The sequence below is a fragment of the Plutella xylostella genome, chromosome 7 (assembly GCF_932276165.1).
Source record: "Plutella xylostella chromosome 7, ilPluXylo3.1, whole genome shotgun sequence".
Lineage (NCBI taxonomy): Eukaryota > Metazoa > Arthropoda > Insecta > Lepidoptera > Plutellidae > Plutella > Plutella xylostella.
The window spans coordinates 9,646,900-9,666,102 of NC_063987.1; the positions used below are offsets into that span (position 1 = coordinate 9,646,900).

Below are 19,203 nucleotides of genomic sequence, written 5' to 3' on the forward strand. Positions count from 1 at the left end.
ATAGATGGTGGTTGGCTGTGGTGGTAAATGAGAAGGCTTAGGCAATTGGGTACAGCCCTCAAAAAGTTGCTTTAAATTTGCATGATTCCTCAGTGATGTGCGTTCATTGTGTTGTTAATGACGATGACAGTATCATGGCTTTTACACATTTATGATTTCTCATAATCTTTTAAAGGAAGGCGGGGCATAGGAACACAGGATACGAGACTTTTGCGTATGTCTCGTTCAACTATCTCAGTTAAAAACCGCAGCGCGAAACCCCGAACTATTACAGTTATAGTTGAAAGTTCATGAATGCGATACGGCGCCTGAACTAACAGTTATAACATCGAGACATCCACATCCCGCCATGCACGACGAAATACCGCACTATTTGAGCAGAGAAAATAGTTCTTTCAAACTCTAACGTACGGAGCGGAGTAAGTGGCCAATTTATTACGAGCTCTGAACGCGAGTAACAAATGTCGCACTATTTGCACTCATAACATACATTATATACAACATGCGGAATGAAAAATACGGATCACTTTGTTGTCCGTATTTTTAGGCGCCGCGAAATTTTTGGTGTCTCGTGTAGCTAGATGGAAACGCTGCAATTTCATGATGCTGCCATTTTGTTTGTAGCATCTTGATTTTCTGCTGAAGTTACAGTCGATAATGTAGCTTGTTTTATACGCATTAATTATAATTATTATGATAATGATATCTCCAGCTAAAGAGGTAAGTATTATCAGAAACGACGTTCCTGTGAACTCAAATTTAGCATATATTTTAGCTACTCAAACAGTAGGTTTTCATTAGATATACCTACACATATTACACATAAATACACGCAACAGAGTCACAATGTAAATAATCCTTGGAAATTAACAAACTTATGAGATTTGTTCGTACCTAATTGCAATAACAATGATGAATACCCTTATAATATTATAACGTGGTTGTTCATTAAAAGTCGCCTTATTCACAGCCAATGGGGGGTCACTCTATATGACAAAATACGAAGTTTCAGAGCGCTGCTACGCGAGCCACGACTCTATCTCGTTGTATCGAACGTGCCACACGACAGTTCTCGGTCGTTATTTTGTTGCCAGTATAAAGTAACCCTCCTAAGCTCCGGAGTCGCCCCACACATTTCATTCAAATGATCCACATTTTAGGCCGTAGAATGCCGAGAATTCATTGTATGTGACAGCGTACGCCGTTTTGAATAAGACAACGTTTTACAGGCGATGTTATGGTTACGAGGCCAGGACAGGGTATTGTGAGTAGCTGCCTGAATTATAATATTCATGGTTTGTTATTTATTTATGACGAAGTTAAGGTTGACTAATATAATTATCAAGGAGACTTGGTATTTTTATTCAAGTGCATTCTACACAGGGGCACGCAATGCAACATTTTGAAAATTCTTTACATGAACTGAAAACTTGCGATAAAGATTTTTTAAACATAAATAACTAACTATGCCTAGTGCGAAAAAGGGGCGAATCCAATAGGAAACTATTGATGGTTATTCTGTCTACATTTTTTATCCCCGAAAAGGGCAACATTTATACCCATCCCGGATAACGAAGATAGATTTAGTAATATCTGTGTAGGCTCGCGCGGAGATTTGCAAGACGAAGACCGGAAACAGGGATGATGGAAAATGGAGGATGGATATGGCAAGTCGAAAGAACATGTTTATATGTAGTTTGTACAGAACTAGAGAGGTTTGAAACAGACTAGATTTTTTGTTTGTGGTAAAAAGGTACCGTAAGAAAAAAACAAAGTAAGTATACCCATACCTAACGTAAGTTTTCTAACGTGAATAAAGATACGGCTATTTATGTACACAATAAACGCATATATTTTGCGGCGGAGGGTCATAGAATTATGTTACTGAAACAGCGGGATTTATAAATTGAAGAAGACATTGTTTTATGGGGTTTTGAAAGCTGATTTACTGTGTGTGTATTTTGAGAGTTTTACTAGGTTTTTTTACATAACAGAATAGGTACTAAAGTAGATTTTTTTGCCAGTCGTAGCTTTGGCTTTGTCGTAAGACCTAATACCTTACCTAATATGTATCATAAAATATTATCAATAGGTATACCTAAGGTATTATTTTTGTGTAGTGCTTATAATACCCATACACAGATCATACATTTTGACAAAATACAAGTCGTTTTAAACACAACAGGTTTAAAATATGAATTCAACGTTATCACGGCACGGGAATAAGTCAGCCGTTTTTCAGTTTTGAGGAGCTGCTGAAGCGCGGAGGATCCTCGCATTAACTCTCTGTTGTCTCACTTCAGTTCGTGACCTCGTGTTGAAGGGAGTAGAGATGGGACGTCATTTTAATACTTACGCGTTTTTGCTATTGCTATGTTAGACTATGTATGAATTTAATCCTAAGCTCATCGTTGAATATCAGAGCCGCGAGCACAGGATTCGAAACCTCCGTTTCGTTGCGTATCGTCTACTGTCACTGTCAAAATGTAAAGCAAATTTGTTAGTTCCAAAAGTGACATTTGTTTTTTTCCATGTTAGGTAGAATTTCACCAAACGTTAAACATATTTAGTAGCCTGTCATACGTCTGTCAGTTAGTACAAAATGTATTTAAAATTTGATTTAAATACTATTTTATAAACGTTTAGCGTTTGGTAAAAGTGACGCTCAGTGTAGTTTCGAAAATAGTATCGAATCCTGTGATCGCGCTCCAGCAATGTCAATGTTAAAAATAAAAAGTAATATTTTCGTTTCGCATAGATTTTAATGGCCTTAATTTTTATTTTTACAAAATTACCTGGATAATCCGTTAGATACTTTTATGTCAATACCTAGTTATATAAAATTTTCTTAATTTTATTTATATTTAGTAGGTACCGTTTTCCGTTTAATAACTACTATAACGTATTTTTTTACTTCTATATTGATACAAATACGGATACGTAAAAAAAAATGACACCATCCCGTCCCATCACTAGTCCCGGGTTCAAGCCATCACACATTGATGTTGTCCCGCTATCGGCTCAGAACAAACCCCAGTGCGTTATCGCAAGCGTTTTACAAACAAACCAACAGAACATTCAGGATCTGAAGACCTTTTTTTGTATAGATGATGTATTTTACGGATAATAATGACAAAAAGGAAAGTTGTTTCACTTATTCCATAGTTCATATCAAAACCTGTGCACTAGTTTGTAGGTATCTAGTAATACACAATATTTTTCGTTTTCGTAATAATTATATTCAGTCATAACCTAGACGCAGAGGCGAGGTTACCTTACGGTCACTGTATTAGTCAAAATCTATGATGGGCTCCCAACATTACCCAACACAAAGTAACGTTAGCTTCATTAAAGACATCAACAATGTATTCAAACTATTTCAAACAGGGAAAATGCAGTCTGAATAATATCCACTTCACAATATTAGCATTTCATGCAGCTCATAATGTCGTAAATTATTTAGTACAATGTCCCCTGCACTGCCTGGCAGACAACTACGGAGAATGGAGCTTGTTAACTAACATTATTTTGGGGTAATGTGTATTAAGATTAAACTAGACGCCTGTTTACAATGAGCACCTCGATCTTTATTATGATTAACAATATACGCACAAGATGTTGTGTCACATACATACCTACATACTAAACCAAAGCAAAAAAAACTGTTCGCATTTGGTTTACTGTCAAACCGTTTTACAGTGCGACAAACTTATCTGTTCCGGTGAGAGCGAACTAAATTGATCCATATCTAATTATTCAAACTCAAACTCTCAAACTCAAACTCAATTTTTTTTATTCATCGTAAAAATATAAAATTTTCTGATGAACGTCAATTTTTACAAAGTACTCTCCGTTCGGATAAGGGGGGCTCTTTCTGTCTAAGGAGAAGAACGGAGGCAAGAAACTCCTGAGCCATCTTTTAAAAAAAAAAGACTTAATACTAGTTAGTATACAATACTTATAAGCTTAATAATAATAATTATAATAATATTTACTAATGAATTATATATTGATATAGATTAGATGGGTTTATTGAAACCACAAGAGCGAATTACCACTACTGGCAAACTTAAAATCACCGGAACAGATAAGTTTGTGGCACTGTAAGTGCAACCTATTGTACCAATATATACAGACACAAATCTACTAACCGAACTAATTCAAAATATTATGACTTCAGTGGTAGATGTGGGGTGTTGTCGAGAATTTTCAAAAGTCGTACGAACAAAAGTTGTTTTGAATGGCTCCCTGAGTCACCGTTTTTAACACCCTGTACCTAGCCTAGTGTGAATAAATTCTACCATACTATGGTAGGCAAAATCACTATCCTCGCCGTCCACTATCCACTGTGTTTGTGTATGCAAATTCAGTTACCCGTGTGTTGGTCAATCTGTGTTGTTGTACACTGGGGGACTAAGGGTACCCCTGTGGACCTTGAATGGTTCTTAACTTGAACGCCATAGGAACTAGATTTAGTCTGCTAATGGTGAGGTGACTAATGTATGTAAGCAGAATATTATCTCAGATGGTTTACTTACACATAATATTATTATAAGACTGTGATATGTGTCCGACAGTCGAAGTGCCTAATTACAAGGATATTTAGTTGTTCCGATTGATAGGTGTGACATAAATTCCGAGTTAATCATAATAAGTTAATATATAATAAATATATAAAAAAGAAATTATTTTTGCTTACTAAATATAATGAATAATGCATTTTTTGTATTAGAATGAAAATACAGAGGGGTATAGTTTTTATAAATTTTACATAAGTCGTAATACAGATATAAATAACTATCTAACACCAACAATATTTATTTATTAATGTCTAAGCTCATAATACCTATTCTCCGCAGCATAGACAACAATAGACTCTCTACTACCTCCACTGAAATAGCCGCACCATTAATATTCTTGCTAAAACCGTGTTCATTGATCATTGTCCATCTTGATACCAACTCAACAATTAATATCAATGTTTCCTGTGGCACCTGCGCACAGCCACGGAAGGCAGTAGCGGCATTTCCTACGAATAAACCTGCCATATTCTATTCTATTCTAAGGGGCGGTGAAGAATCTGTACGTGGCTCTCTATGTATAGTGGAACCTTTGTTATTATTTATTTTTATTTAAACTCTTTATTGCATACACATAGAAACATACAAAGTAGGTACAGATCATTACAGGTTGACAGTCTATGTACACAAAGGCGGACTTATCGCGTTATCCCCCTAATTTCAGCTCAGCCAGCCTAGCTCTGGTGAGCGTGTAAATGAGAGCAGCAAGCCTGGGTGTCGTAAAAGCTGAGATAGGAATAAACCTGGCATAATTATGGAGTAACTATTCTATAACTGCTCGCTTTAGGCGGCTGTAGAAATAAGAATCACTTGGAATACTCACACTGCACCGTTCATAAAGCCTTAGTAGGTGCTAATGTAGCAAAGTAAACGTACAGGTCTATGGTTGCAACTTGTCATACTCACAAACTGTTCATAAAAAAAATACGGTCTGTTAAGTTGGCAGTTCGACCAGGTACAAAAGTGCAAAGCTTAGCAGTACTGTACCAGAGTATTGCTGGAGTATCAATAACCCTTGAGATCAGAGACCCAAAACAAGAAAGGATGTAGGTATACACGGTATAACGAAGTGCGAGAATGATTATTTTTCTATGGAAGTCCATACTGCGTTTTCATTCGCGGGTTTAAAAAACAATTAACGGACAAGCAAATAATTATTAATGTAGATACCCGGCCACTGAAACGCCGCAGCAAAAGGACCTCTGATTAAAACTTTCATTCGACACGGGTATTAACGAATTGCAACCCGCGATGCGTCCGCAATGACTCATTCCAGTCATTCGTTCATTCGTTCACTCATTCATTCAATTGCGATTTGTTTTCATTGCGCAATATCGAATTTTTAAATTAAAAGTGAGACTGCTCTGTTACCGCTGGCTGTTATGAAACGGTGCAGGTGAAAATTAAAATAGCTTTTTTTGTTTAATTGATTTTCCGACGTTACGCCTGCACGTTAATTAGTTTTATCGTTTCTGCTCAACAATTTTTTATTTGAAGTATTTTTCACATGAGTACCTTACAGGAAAATTTCTAAGTAGATACTTAATTATGCGAGTAGTAAATAGGACTAGCTAAACGTTTTATTCCATAAAAACATGTAGGTACACCCTGAAGCCTAAAAAAAGAGTAGAAAATAAACAGACCAAAGTAAATTTTGCACAGATTCTTTATTAAGTACCTACTATCTAAAATAATATAATGGTAATAAATAAATTACTAAACACTAGCTAAAATAAGTTTAACTTTCCGTTTTCCACAGTTATTTGCCATACCTACGGGAAAAATTTGAGAAAACTTTTTTAATTTCAAAACGAAAAGACATATTTTGCGGATGTCGATCACGTCCAAACAATGTTGCTATTTCAACCAAAAAACAAGTGCCGACAACGCAGTGCGGGGCGCGTCCAGAAATTTTAATTAAAGCCAAATGCGCAACTTCATTAAAAAAATACTCGTTCGCAAATCTCGAAATTAAAAAACACGGAACGCTAATCGGTAAAGCGGGCGCGCGTTTTTGAACGGAAAACTTTTTTATTAGCGCCAGCGAAATGCCCGCCTTTGCTACGCACGGGGCATTTTACAAAGTACGCTAGCTTTGTTTTTTTTCAGCTTGGCAAAGGTATTATGTGTTTATACAGCCGGGAAAGTATAATTTTCTTAAAGTGAATGAAAGGATGTGTTTTCAATGGACAACATTTCAAAAAACTAAAGCTGCTATAAATCGAAAACCATTTCGAGATTTAACTCTAAAGGCCACAAAAAAAATGATTTTGTATTATTTGGATGTATCATTTTCGAGAAAATCATAAAATAGTAAAAAAGTGCTGATGACGTCATGCATCAGGTGCGATGCATTTTGATGATCAAAGCCCATAGATTTAAAAACAAAGTAACTGTCACTTTCATTTTTGATTGACGTTGACGTTTTATCGTGACGTTGTTGTTTATTTGGGTCATTTTCATTAATTCTGTTCTGACACTTTCGTACTATTTTTTTTTATTTTTATTAAGAGATGACCTCTATATAATATGTCCCAGAGCATGCCACCGCCTACACAGCTGAAAAAATGCTTCTGCTTATTTTTTTACATGATAAGTACCTACTTTCCATCATCAGAAATATCAATGTCATTTGAAAATGACCCATTTGTTGGTTGGCATGTAAACAAAGTTTAAATGTCACTTGTCAGTGTCATTTATGTTTTTTTTCGAAACTCAGGCAATAGACAAAAATAAAAATTGTGCCTAATATGTTACGTCACTTACGGTTTTAAAATAATTAACTTTAAAGTTAAAAATAACATGCAAAAATTAATGTATATATACAAAATAAAAAAATACGGGTCCACTAATTTTCTATAAACTTTCCGAATAGCTAATAAAAATATAGGGTAAAGAAAATGAAATGTTGTCCATTGGAATTTATTGGAAATTTATTTATTTATTTATTTATGCTTTTATTGCACAATTTACAAAAGTAGATGTACAATGAGGTGGACTTAATGCTAAGAGCATTCTCTACCAGTCAACCTGCAGGAGGTTCAGGAGCAGAAAGTAGGGAAGTGCAAAAAAAATAACAAAAATCACAATCAATCAATGAATCTCACAAAAAAAATCCTACACAAAATCTACCATAATTATACCTACATATATAAAAAATATATATATAAACCTATACCTAACATTCTAATAATATATAATAATACATTTATATATACTTATACATACACATATATATATAAATATTAAACACTAAAACAGAGGTACATGAAAAGGCTGTAATTAATTATATCCTAACTTGTTGAGGTAATGAGACCGAACTAAGGATTTAAAAAGTGCACGACTGGGAGCCTTCCTGATAGACTCAGGGAGATCATTCCACAGACGGACTGCTGAGACAGAGAAGGAATGTAGCATAAAGCCAGACTGATGTGATGGTAATGATAATAAAAGGTTGTGGGAGGAGCGGAGGTGTCGGCTATGAGTGTCAGACAAAAAGTTAAACATGGACTTTAGGTATGGAGGGGATTTGGGTTCATGGAGGACAGAAAACAGAAGACAGAGAATACGTAAATTTCTCCTATCTCGGATAGGAAGCCATTTCAACTTGGCACGGTAGCTGGACACGTGATCATACTTCCGTAGACCGAAAATGAAACGTATGCAGGTGTTCTGCAAGCGTTCCAGTTTATTAAGGAGTGCCTCGGTCACATCCAAATAGCACACGTCAGCGTAGTCGAGAATGGGTAAGAGAAGAGAGGTGGCCAGAGAAAGCTTAGTTTGAAAAGGTAAAAAGTTTTTAAGGCGTAGAAGAGAGTGCATCGAAGCGTAGATCCGACGCGACACACTGTCAACCTGTGGGACCCAACTCAAATGTTCATCGATTATGATTCCAAGGTCTTAGACTGTAGATGTAAATGGAATATTACATCCATCGAAAACTAAGGGAGTTGAAACTAGGTCATGGTTTGACATTAATTAAGAGCTTCCAACTATTATTGCCTGACATTTCGTAGGGTTTACCATAATGCCGAACCGATTTGACCACTCTAGTATCCTGTTTAGGTCTCCATTTAGGTGACTAATAGCCGAGACGAGGTCATCAGGATTAACTTGACTGTACAGTTGCAGATCATCAGCATATAGATGGTAGGAACAGAAAAGGTTTGAGGAAACTAGATCAATAAAAATTGAGAAAAGTAGAGGAGATAGTATACCGCCTTGAGGGACGCCAGCAGACAGATCAGACCAGTCGGATAGTACCGAGCAGCTCCGAATAGCCTGCCGACGACCCCGAAGATAGGAAGAAAACCAGCTGACAGCAGCGAGAGAGATCTTGGATTTTTCTAGTACAGCTAACAAAAGGTCATGGTCCACAGCATTAAATGCATTGGTGAAATCAATAAGAACAAGCACGGTAATCATTCTTTTCTCCATACCGCTTCGTATGTCCTCTGTGACTTTCAACAAGGCAGTCGTCGTGCTATGCCCAGCCCGAAAACCAGACTGGTATGGGTTAAGGAGACCACCATTTGACAAAAACGCGGTGATCTGGCGGTGGACAATCGACTCCAGGACTTTGGACAGGAAAGGTAATATTGATATGGGACGGTAATGGTTAAGAGAAGAAGGATTTGCTATTTTAGGGAGAGGAATAACATAAGCTTTACGCCAAAGATCAGGGAAATGTCCAGAGGTAAGGGAATGGTTGATGATGTGAGTGATGGCAGGGAGAAGGATGTCGAGTAGATTGACCACCATAATGCGCCCAATGTTGTCGTGACCTACCGCCTTAGATTTAAGGGACAATATAATTTTCCTGATCTCTTCCGCTGTTGCCGGTGCGAAATTGAAGGTATCGATGTCTGGCGTGGGCATATTTTGAATATGGTTTAGAGTTAATGTTTTAGTAAAGGTGTCGACAGTGGAAGAGGATGCGAAGTGTTTGTTCAGATTGTTTAAGTCGAAAGGGATGTGCTCATCTTGTTTGGGAGGCTTACCCACGCCAAGAGACCTAAGAAATTTCCAAATGCCTGCAGGCGAGGATAATTCAAGTTGCTCAGCGATGTATCGGCGTTTGGCGTTCCTACACATCTGGTTACACCGATTTCTAGCAACCTTACAAGCAGTCCAGTTTTCGTCAGTACGCGACATTTTGTACCTACGAAAGGCTCTATCTCTCCTAACCATAAACTTTCGGATAGTGTCATTTATCCAAGGAGTTGGTCGATGTTTGAGTTTTACTGGTCGAACAGGAGCATGAGTATCGAAAAGTTTAATGATGTTAGTGCAGAGAAACTCAACTTTGTCATTAACATCAGGCAAGTCCTGCATGTCACTCCATTGGATTTGTGCGGCATCGGATCTAAGCTTCTCAGCATCGAGCTTGGTGAAGTTGCGTTGAAAAAGTACCACTGGCTTTGGTTTGGGAATGCGTAAGCGATACGAGCAAAAAATTAAATCGTGTTTGGAGAAACCAGGCGCGAGATATTGCCCGTGGCGAGCTATGAGAGAGTCATCAGAAGTGAGGATAAGGTCAATTGAGGTGTCAGTTGTGGAAGAGTGGTGAGTGGCCGATAACTGCAGAATTTTTAGGTTCACTGAATCGACAATTGATCGTAATTTTCGGGTGCGAGAGTCAGGAACGAGCACATCCGTATTAAAATCACCCATAATTAAGTGATGTGAGTAGTTGGGGGTTATATTTTCAAGCACAGCTTCTAATGAGGGGAAATAATTATTACTTGGGGGGCAATAGGACACTCCAAGTAGAACCTTGACGCCCAGATTAATTTCAAGGAATAAATATTCAGCGGGGGCATTACTGGACGAAGGAGACTGGGCAATGACTGAAAACGGGATATCACTTTTCAAGTAAATAGCTACTCCTCCACCCGCTCTTCCCACGCGATCATTACGAACTAGGACATATCCAGGGAGACAGTACGCATGAGAAGATAAGGTAGGTTTTAGCCAGCTCTCAGATACCAAAACTGCATGAACTATGCCCGATGAAAAAGTATTTCGCAGTTCATTGTAATGTTTGGGAATGCTTTGAGCATTAATGTGGCAAACGTTAAAATTTTTGGGAAGCGAGGAGAATTCTTTAATTAAAATATCACCTAGACACAGGCCATCAGCATCAGCGCTAAGATAAGATGAAGAAGAATCAGCCGATACAAATGATTCATCGTCAGACTCATCAGACATAAGTGTTTAATAATAAAATATATATTAGTAATATACTTAAATAAATGCTATACTAATTAAATAAATAGGTAACTACTATAGAATAAAATAAATAAAGCTTATAATAATTGCGAGTAAATTATATAACTCTAAAATTGATTTAAATACAGCAAGAACACAAGTAGAAAAACTACCTGCACCGTCCTCCTGCTGGCCAAAAAGTTAATAATACTGACACTTAAAAATATTAATAACAGAACAAGTGTGGATTTCTGAACGCAGCCAATACTTTGACAGTTGACATTGACAAAAATTCAGTATCACAGATTAAAAATAAAAATTTGGCAGATTGAAGCTGACACGAGAGAAAAGTTACAAAATAAAAAACAAACTTGGGTGAATTGAGAAAAGATAAATAATAAACTACCTTACATTAATTAATAATCTCACCTACAAAGCTACAATCCGCTAAGAAAATAAGAAATTATCCACCGAAATGCGTATTGATTTAAAGCACAACCGAAGTCAACGCTTGTGAACACCGGCTTTACTTCTGGTTATGGGAGCAGGCTGCGCGACTGGGGGCTGAGGCGCCGTGGTTGGAGTCACAACTCTGCTGGAACCAGGCTTCGAGGCGGGCTTGGTGCCGGGCGTCTTGCGAGCCGCGGGGGCCGCTGCCACCGCCGGGTGCTTGCTGCACAGCTCGTCCAACTCCAGCTCAGACACTATCTTCACCCTGGTGTCTGGGAGCTTAATGAAGATGGCACCATTACTTGTCCAGCAGGCCCTGATACCGAAGTGCTTGCGGGCCCGGATGAAGATGCGTTGCCGTGTCCTGGTCAGGAATTCACGGATAATGATGGGACTTGATTTGAGTTGCCTCTTGTTATCCCATACTACCGACCTGACAGATGGTGTAGAAAACCTCACCAGAATAGGCCTGGGCTTTGCAGGATCCTGTATGCCTCCGATCCGAACACACTGGATGATACTAGACTGATCAAAGTGTGACTGACCCAGCTTGGTGACCACTGTGTGTGTAATCAGCGCCGTGGGGTCTTCTTCCTTCTCCTCTGCTATGCCAGTGAAGAGGAGGGCATTGTGACGGCTCTGAGTATCAATTTCATCAACCTGCTTTACTAGGCCAGCGATCTGCTCGTGCATCAGGCGCAGGATGGGCATGACTGAGTCCTTGAACAAGCCGAAATCCCTGGAGAGATCATCAAGCTCTGGCTTCCTGCTTGAATTGGAGGACTTCAGCTTTCTCTCGAAATCATCCATGCGATCCGCAATCATCTTCTCCATGTTTATTTGTTGCTCTAATAGTTCTTGTGTAGAGACCATAGTGCAGTTGTCAGTGTCAATAGTGTAGAGTATAGGTATTGACCAGCAGGTAGGTGCAGTTTCAGGAATTACTGCATATAATTGCCAGATAACAATTATTCACTGGATTTGTGTATGTAAATAACCAATTTATGTTTGTAAAAACTTTGATTTTTTTTAAAAGCTATTTAATTTATTAAAAACTCTACAGTGCAATGTTGTCTATTTATTTGCAACTACCCGAAAAAAGCTTCACCCGGAAATGGCTTCTGTTAAGTTAATTCATTATATTTATTCGGTTAGGGTATATCTTACTCGATGTTTTTTTCATCTTATTATGAGCGAAATTTTATTCATACCACAGAATTATAACTATTCATACTAACTTTATGTCACACTCGCAAAAAATGGCGCAAACGAGTCCCAAATTACCCTCGAACTCGGCGCCCTATTAGTATGCGGACCCCTTATTCTGTACGGACAATGATTGGCGCCGGGACAAGTCGGGACATCCCGGGACATATTATGTAAAAACGCCCACATTAACCGATGTCCCGCCAGTTTATGAAGTGGCTGGCTGTGTGAATAGCATGTCTAATGGGCTGTGTGAATATTCAATTTATTTATTTAAGGAAGTAAAAGTTGGTTTGAAAAAAAATCAAGACTTGGGTTCGATTTGCAAACTGTCTTTGAAAACTTCAATATTATATTTAAATATTTTGTTATTATAATAAATGTATAAAAAATATATAAATAGAAACATTTACCTAAACTGCATACAAGTAAATACTTTTGATGTAGAAACCTAGCTAAATGAAAACTTCAATATTATATTTAAATATTTTGTTATTATAATAAATGTATAAAAAATATATAAATAGAAACATTTACCTAAACTGCATACAAGTAAATACTTTTGATGTAAAAACCTAGCTAAATGTCTCTATAATGCCTAGTACAACCCGGTTCCTTTTGTCTTTAAAAGTTATAACTATAACCGGTTTAGTTAATCCGCTATCCAGTTTCAACCGGATTATTCCGAACAAAATGGCGGACACGACAGTTTTTGCTTCTAATTAGACGATTCATTATGAATTTATAATAAGCTCTGCGTCAGTCTGTGGACATGAATTTAATTTGTTGCTTTAATTCGGTTTTACTTTTGGGACGAGGCTCCCTTTGTTCGGTTTAGCGGATAACGTGCAAATAAGCTCCTCATTTATTAAAATATCAATTATTCAGTGTGTTTCACTCAATTGCGGCAATTTTTGAATTATTCAGGCAAACTACATTCATGCATGGCAATGCTTTCACATAATAATGTTTTAATCTTTTTACTAATTGAAGCAAGTAAAATATACTGAGCTTAACACTTAATTTTAATGAAGGCGAAGAAGACATCGAGAAAAGAAAGTTAAGAAGCAAGGCAACATAAATCAGACACTAAAACCGGGGGAAACTTTCTCTGAGAAACCTTTAATCCACTCAACGTACACCACCCTTTAACAGTCGCAAAGAACTCCCTAACTGCTCTCCAATCAATCTTGCCAGGTACAACGACGTCGCACCTTGATCAGAGGAAACTTCAGTCACCGGGCAGAGACTCCGGAGTGAATAAATCAAGACGTAACGACTATGCACAACCGGATCAGCGAGTAATCCCCTCCCGGGTAGTCGGCTTGTAACCGGATAAAACCAGATTTAACCAGATTCAACCGGATCCGGGCGGTTCGGGGCCACCTGCGATAACGAGCGAGAAGGGCGATCTGCCGTCTCGCTCCAGTGGACTCGATTTGTTCAGTCTTTGCGTCTTTGCTGCGGGTTTCTGATTGTGACTGTACTTCGGCGGATTTGTAAGGATTTTTGCGAAGTTGTTAATGTAATTGTTTGGCCCGTGTGCTGGGTTCAAATCGTGTACGCTTCACTTATAATAGAATTAGGCAATCACTTTACTATCTATAGAAAAAGTTTTGTAGGTATGTCTGTTGTCTGTATGACTGTATGAATATTGCGCTTTTAAGCCTACACAGCTGCTAAAAATATATTTAGATAGTCTCAAGTCTATCTCCATCCATCTGTCTATTGATTGCTAAAATCTCCTCAACTTAAAGCCCAACAATATAACCGTAAGGATACCCCAAACACAGTGCGACCAAACTCTCTTCCATTCAGCGAAACATCAAAAGGGCTCGCTATCAGATGAATGAGTGAATGAAGTCGGCAGCTGCGCCGGTCAGGATCCGTTCTATTGTGTGCTCAATGTTATCGTTCTTCTGAGGAACCGTTCGCGTATTATTTTGTGCGTTTGATAAGTATTCTTGTTCATCGGTTTTTTGGTCGTTTGTTGTTTTAGATCGGGTCAAATACAATTAAATTTTATTATACTATAGAAATAAATATATAATAAATTATTAAATTGAATATGGTAATTTAGAAACCATAACATTGATAAAAAAGAAAACATTTATGCCTACATGAAATGATAACTTGTATAAGTAAGATAATTACTTTAATTACCTAGATATTAAAACTTAGTTTTAAGTGACTGTAACTAGGCTTAAAATCTGTGTTTTTTAATTCATTAAATAAATTATTATTATTATTATTATTATTATTACATTTGGGACAAAATAAATCACTTTTCCAATCGGTATAAAGATCAATTATTGTGGTTGATAATCTGTTAAAATAAAACACCAGTATATAAAATTTCATGATTTCTCGTATTTAGAACTCCTTCTACATGAGAGTTTTAAGTCTCCACATAAAGTGTATGATGCAATTCATATGCAAGATGAATGAATGTAGACTGCAGAACATTAACATGTAACATGGAGGCGGCAGATAACCGCTACATGTGCAGAGCGGCACGTGAGGTCCCTATCTATCGCCGCGTGGTTCGTAACTCTATGTCATACCGCAGACATCTTTACTACTCTTCTATTCCTCTACGGGGTCTTTCTAGCTTACGGAAAACTAAGTTTCAGACTTGCTGCGCTAGTCTCGGCTCTTTCTCGTTGTATTAATTCTCTTTCCTATTGCACGACATCATGTCGAGAGTAAATTTTTACAAATTACAAGTGCGAGGAACTAACTCATATTGTAGAGCTAGTGGTGCGAACTTTTATTAATGGCATTGTTTAGCCATCATTTAAAAAATATTTAATCAACGCAAACGCTTAAGATTGTATTTTATTTATATCGCCTATAGCAAGATTGGATGGTTACATAAAAGTAGTAAATACTTATGTAGTTTGTTTTATGTATGGCGGATCTTGACTTGATTCTTTTTTGTACCTATGTGCTACGCCGGTCCTAAAAATTACATTCTGACACTTCTTATGCAATTTGCTATATCGCAAGCCACTTGATAAAGTGTGACTCGATACTCTAATGCAGTGAGTTGGATCCCACAATTTATTTAACTATGCACTTTACCGTGGCGCGTGTAAAATTGCCTTTATGAAATTCTAGTTGCCGTGTGGTGTCGGAGGATAATGTAATTTATTACTGTGCAGTTTCATTGAGTTTTGAAGTGTTGGGTAAGGTTGGAAAGATAAATATAATACATTTTATAATATTAACCTAAAATAAAATTTATAATTCTGTTTTTTTCTATACTTATTAATTAATTTTTAACTAAAAGACTACTTTGACTAAGGCGGGGCAAAACCGTAAATCTTTCATACGACAACAAAACAGTAATAATGCGTTTTTTAGACTTTCCATCACACCTTCTTTGTGACTTTGAAGACCAAAATCTATTTATATTGACGCCAGCTAATAAACCATTCCCACTGAGCTAACCAAATCACAGTCGCAGGGCTGTGTAATTGCTAATCTCGACTCGCAGGCACTCGCTGCATTATCACATTTTTAGCGACAGCCCTAGGCTCTACTCAATAACGGTAACCGAGTTAGTGCTGATGCGGTCTGCTGCAGATCACACTAGAGGGGGGTGGGGAGGGGATTGGATTAGCCAATAAGATTTTACCTATACTTGTGCCATTTTATGAATGCAGTGATGGGGGACTTTAAGGTGTTGCTCTATGTAGAGGGGTTTCTATACGAGATTGATGGTATCTATGTATACTAGATTGAATCTGATTTGAATGTTCTTACAAGCCCAGACAGTATTATGTGAGGCGATGGCTTTCCTGGAGGATTCTTTCACATAACTGAATGAGGATCTAAGAAGTTAAATGTAAAACTTGTAACTTCGTACACATCTCGCTGTGTGAGTCGTACTCTGAGGTCGTACGTGTAATTTGACGGAAACGTAACATGTCGGTGTCACAGCCACATCCAAGTTATTAATATTTTCCCTCAAGTCGCAGGTCCCTAATGCTCAGTTTCCTTGAAGGCGCAATAATTCTCTCAAAATGAACTAACAGTGGAGTGAATACAAACATTAATATTCACGAGCTGCGTGCCCGAGATAGCTGGGCCGCATATGTCAAGCCTCAAATTAATTCCGTTAAGGGGTAGCACGTTAAAATGTGGCGGAAATTTTAATTGGATCGGTAATTGAAATTCTGGCGCCGTAAAAATATTGGCTGGCTTAAGGATCGGTGTCGGTTTTGGAGTCTCCGTGCGAATATGATACGAATGATTGTAATTATAATAAAAATGTACTTAAAGAGTATCTACTTAATAAAAAATATTATTTAAAAAACAACGAGTAAACGTACGTTTGCTAAGTTATTTGATGGATAAACTAACTACCAACGAGGGAGATTAGGATTAACACAGGTAAGCCGCCAGCCGCCCGAATATCCATTAGCCCAGTAACCGAGTTAATTGAATGTAAAATGGCTTGCCCTTAACACAATTTGAGCTACACCGTGGCTCCGTTAATCTATACAGCACTTTATCTGTAGGTAATACGGACTTATTTATTGGTTGATATATTATACGGAGATTTTTCCAACGATATTCTAATTTTAAGTCATAATTTTCTAAATGGACCGAAACGGGTCATATTTATGTGATATTATGGCAAATTATTCAATCTGTAAAGAAAAGCGTAGATACTGAAAATACTCACCTTTTCAAAATGTCGAAACTCTGCCAACAGCGCATAGTTGATATGAAGGAACCTGGCGTCTTCACAAGACCTGGCTTTTCTTCGAAAGCCGGGCTTATTATAATAATACCTATAACCCGTATACTCCGAACTGTTCACGTCCACTTTGAGTGCACCCTTATAGTCCCAGTCACCGCCGCAGCCGTAGCACAGTCCCCTGGTTATATACTTTTCCCAGGCGGAAAAATGCTGTGGCGGCCATTTTGTTGCGCCGCCATTTTGTGTCAGTTTGACAGCTGCCGCCCCCGCGCGCGCGGTGCGGGGGCGGCGCGGCCATGTGCCCGTTGGGCTGCGCGGCCCTGGCCCCTGGAGGGGTCTTGGCAGCTTCCACTCTTCACTGCCTGGACTATCAGCTGTAGGTCTGAACCTCCATTTTGAGATCACTCGTGTTTTTTTAATCCACGGCCTTAGTTAGTCCTGGTTGGCATCGGTTCTGGTGGTTTTTCTGTGGTTTTGTGTTTTTTGGCTGCACTTCCTTGTTTTCATTTAGACCTGGTTTTGAGCGGTTGTTAATATTTATAGTTGGGTTTGCGTGGCGTCATTCGTTGAGAGATGTATCAATGATATTTATTGCAGTTTTAAGGTACTATTAATACACAATGTTCGTTATAATCTTAACTAACACTTTAATAATAAAGCCAGGCTGAAGAATACTTGCATTTTTATATTTCCAAGCTAAGAACCGAATACCCCTTAATCATTCTTGTTGTGTTGCTACTCATTAATTAATGGAAAATGGAAAATCTTAACCGAAGGAAACTTACAGCTCAAAGAAATCACTAAATCATCGTAGGATTCCTTACTGATCATATAAATTTAAGAAAGATAAAAATGACAAGCTATACTATAACTCCTCCATATAAAATTTCAATATTTGCAATATGCGTTAAACTAAGTAATTTTTCATACATAGGTAAAACTTTACTATACTGTGCCAGTAATATAATACTTAGGTACACTGCTAATAATTAAGGAGGTACCTACACTACATGTAAGGTCTGTAATTAGTATAAAAATAATAAGCAGCAAAAATAGCAACAAAATGTACTTATGCCTAAAAAAAATATTTTAAAGGTAAAAAAATCGTGAGAAATTGGCGTTTTAGTCATCTTATTCGAAAGATCTTCGTGTTACACAGATAACAATGAAAGCCGACACAGTATCACCTCAGACGATCTACGTGATCCGTTGAGACTTCCCTAAGAGGCTCGCCTCACTGCCCCTCCCCCTTCCCCCCTGCAACCCGAGATTAGCGAGGGCCTATTAATCAAATTAATCAAATAACACTCGGTGATTAATAAGAAAATTCCTAATTACACTCCAATAGATGCAATTAAAAGTCTCGGAGACCTGTCTGGTGCAGGTTGTGTGGTTGTGTTTTTTTTTTTTACTCTAGACGGAAACAGATGGGTGTTATAAGTTTTACTACTGTAAATAACTGCAATCTGTGGCATTGCTAAAGAATAATTATGGTGGTATCTCAATTATTAGTCGATATTTACCTATATATATATTTTTGTTACTTATGAACTAGGTGACTTTTTCGGTACTGATTTACCGCTTATAATAATAATTAAGAATATCGCTAAAGAAATAAAAAAAAACAAAAATAAATGCAAATATTCTTGCACACGACACTAGCGAAATTCACAGTAAGAATATGCAGAAACTAAACTTAGAGAAACAATTTAAAAGGGGAAACTGTACAAAGGTAATTATCAAGTGTCTGGCGGGCGGCCAGCAGAGCTTCGCCTTAAATATGCCAGACGAGGAAATGGCTACCAGTTTTAAACATTGCCAACGTCCTAACCTTTAAGTTATAACAAACGTAGTTTTTGAAAAAGAAAAGAAGAAAATGAAGATCGATTTTATTGGTTAACAAACTAAGCTTCGCCTTATAAGGTTTTAGCGTGAAATTATTGGAATGTCTGTGGAATCTATCTAGGCCCTAGATTCTAGGCTGTCTACATGCCAGATTTCATAAAACATGGCCATGGAAAATTTATGTTCCCGTGAAAGATTATT

General features: G+C 37.6%; 1 protein-coding gene across 1 annotated transcript in view; it reads right to left on the bottom strand.

The window, feature by feature from the left end:
• Positions 1-19,203, bottom strand: part of LOC105383499 (dystrophin) — a 401,823-nt gene that overhangs the window by 78,193 nt on the left and 304,427 nt on the right. The window lies entirely within an intron of this gene.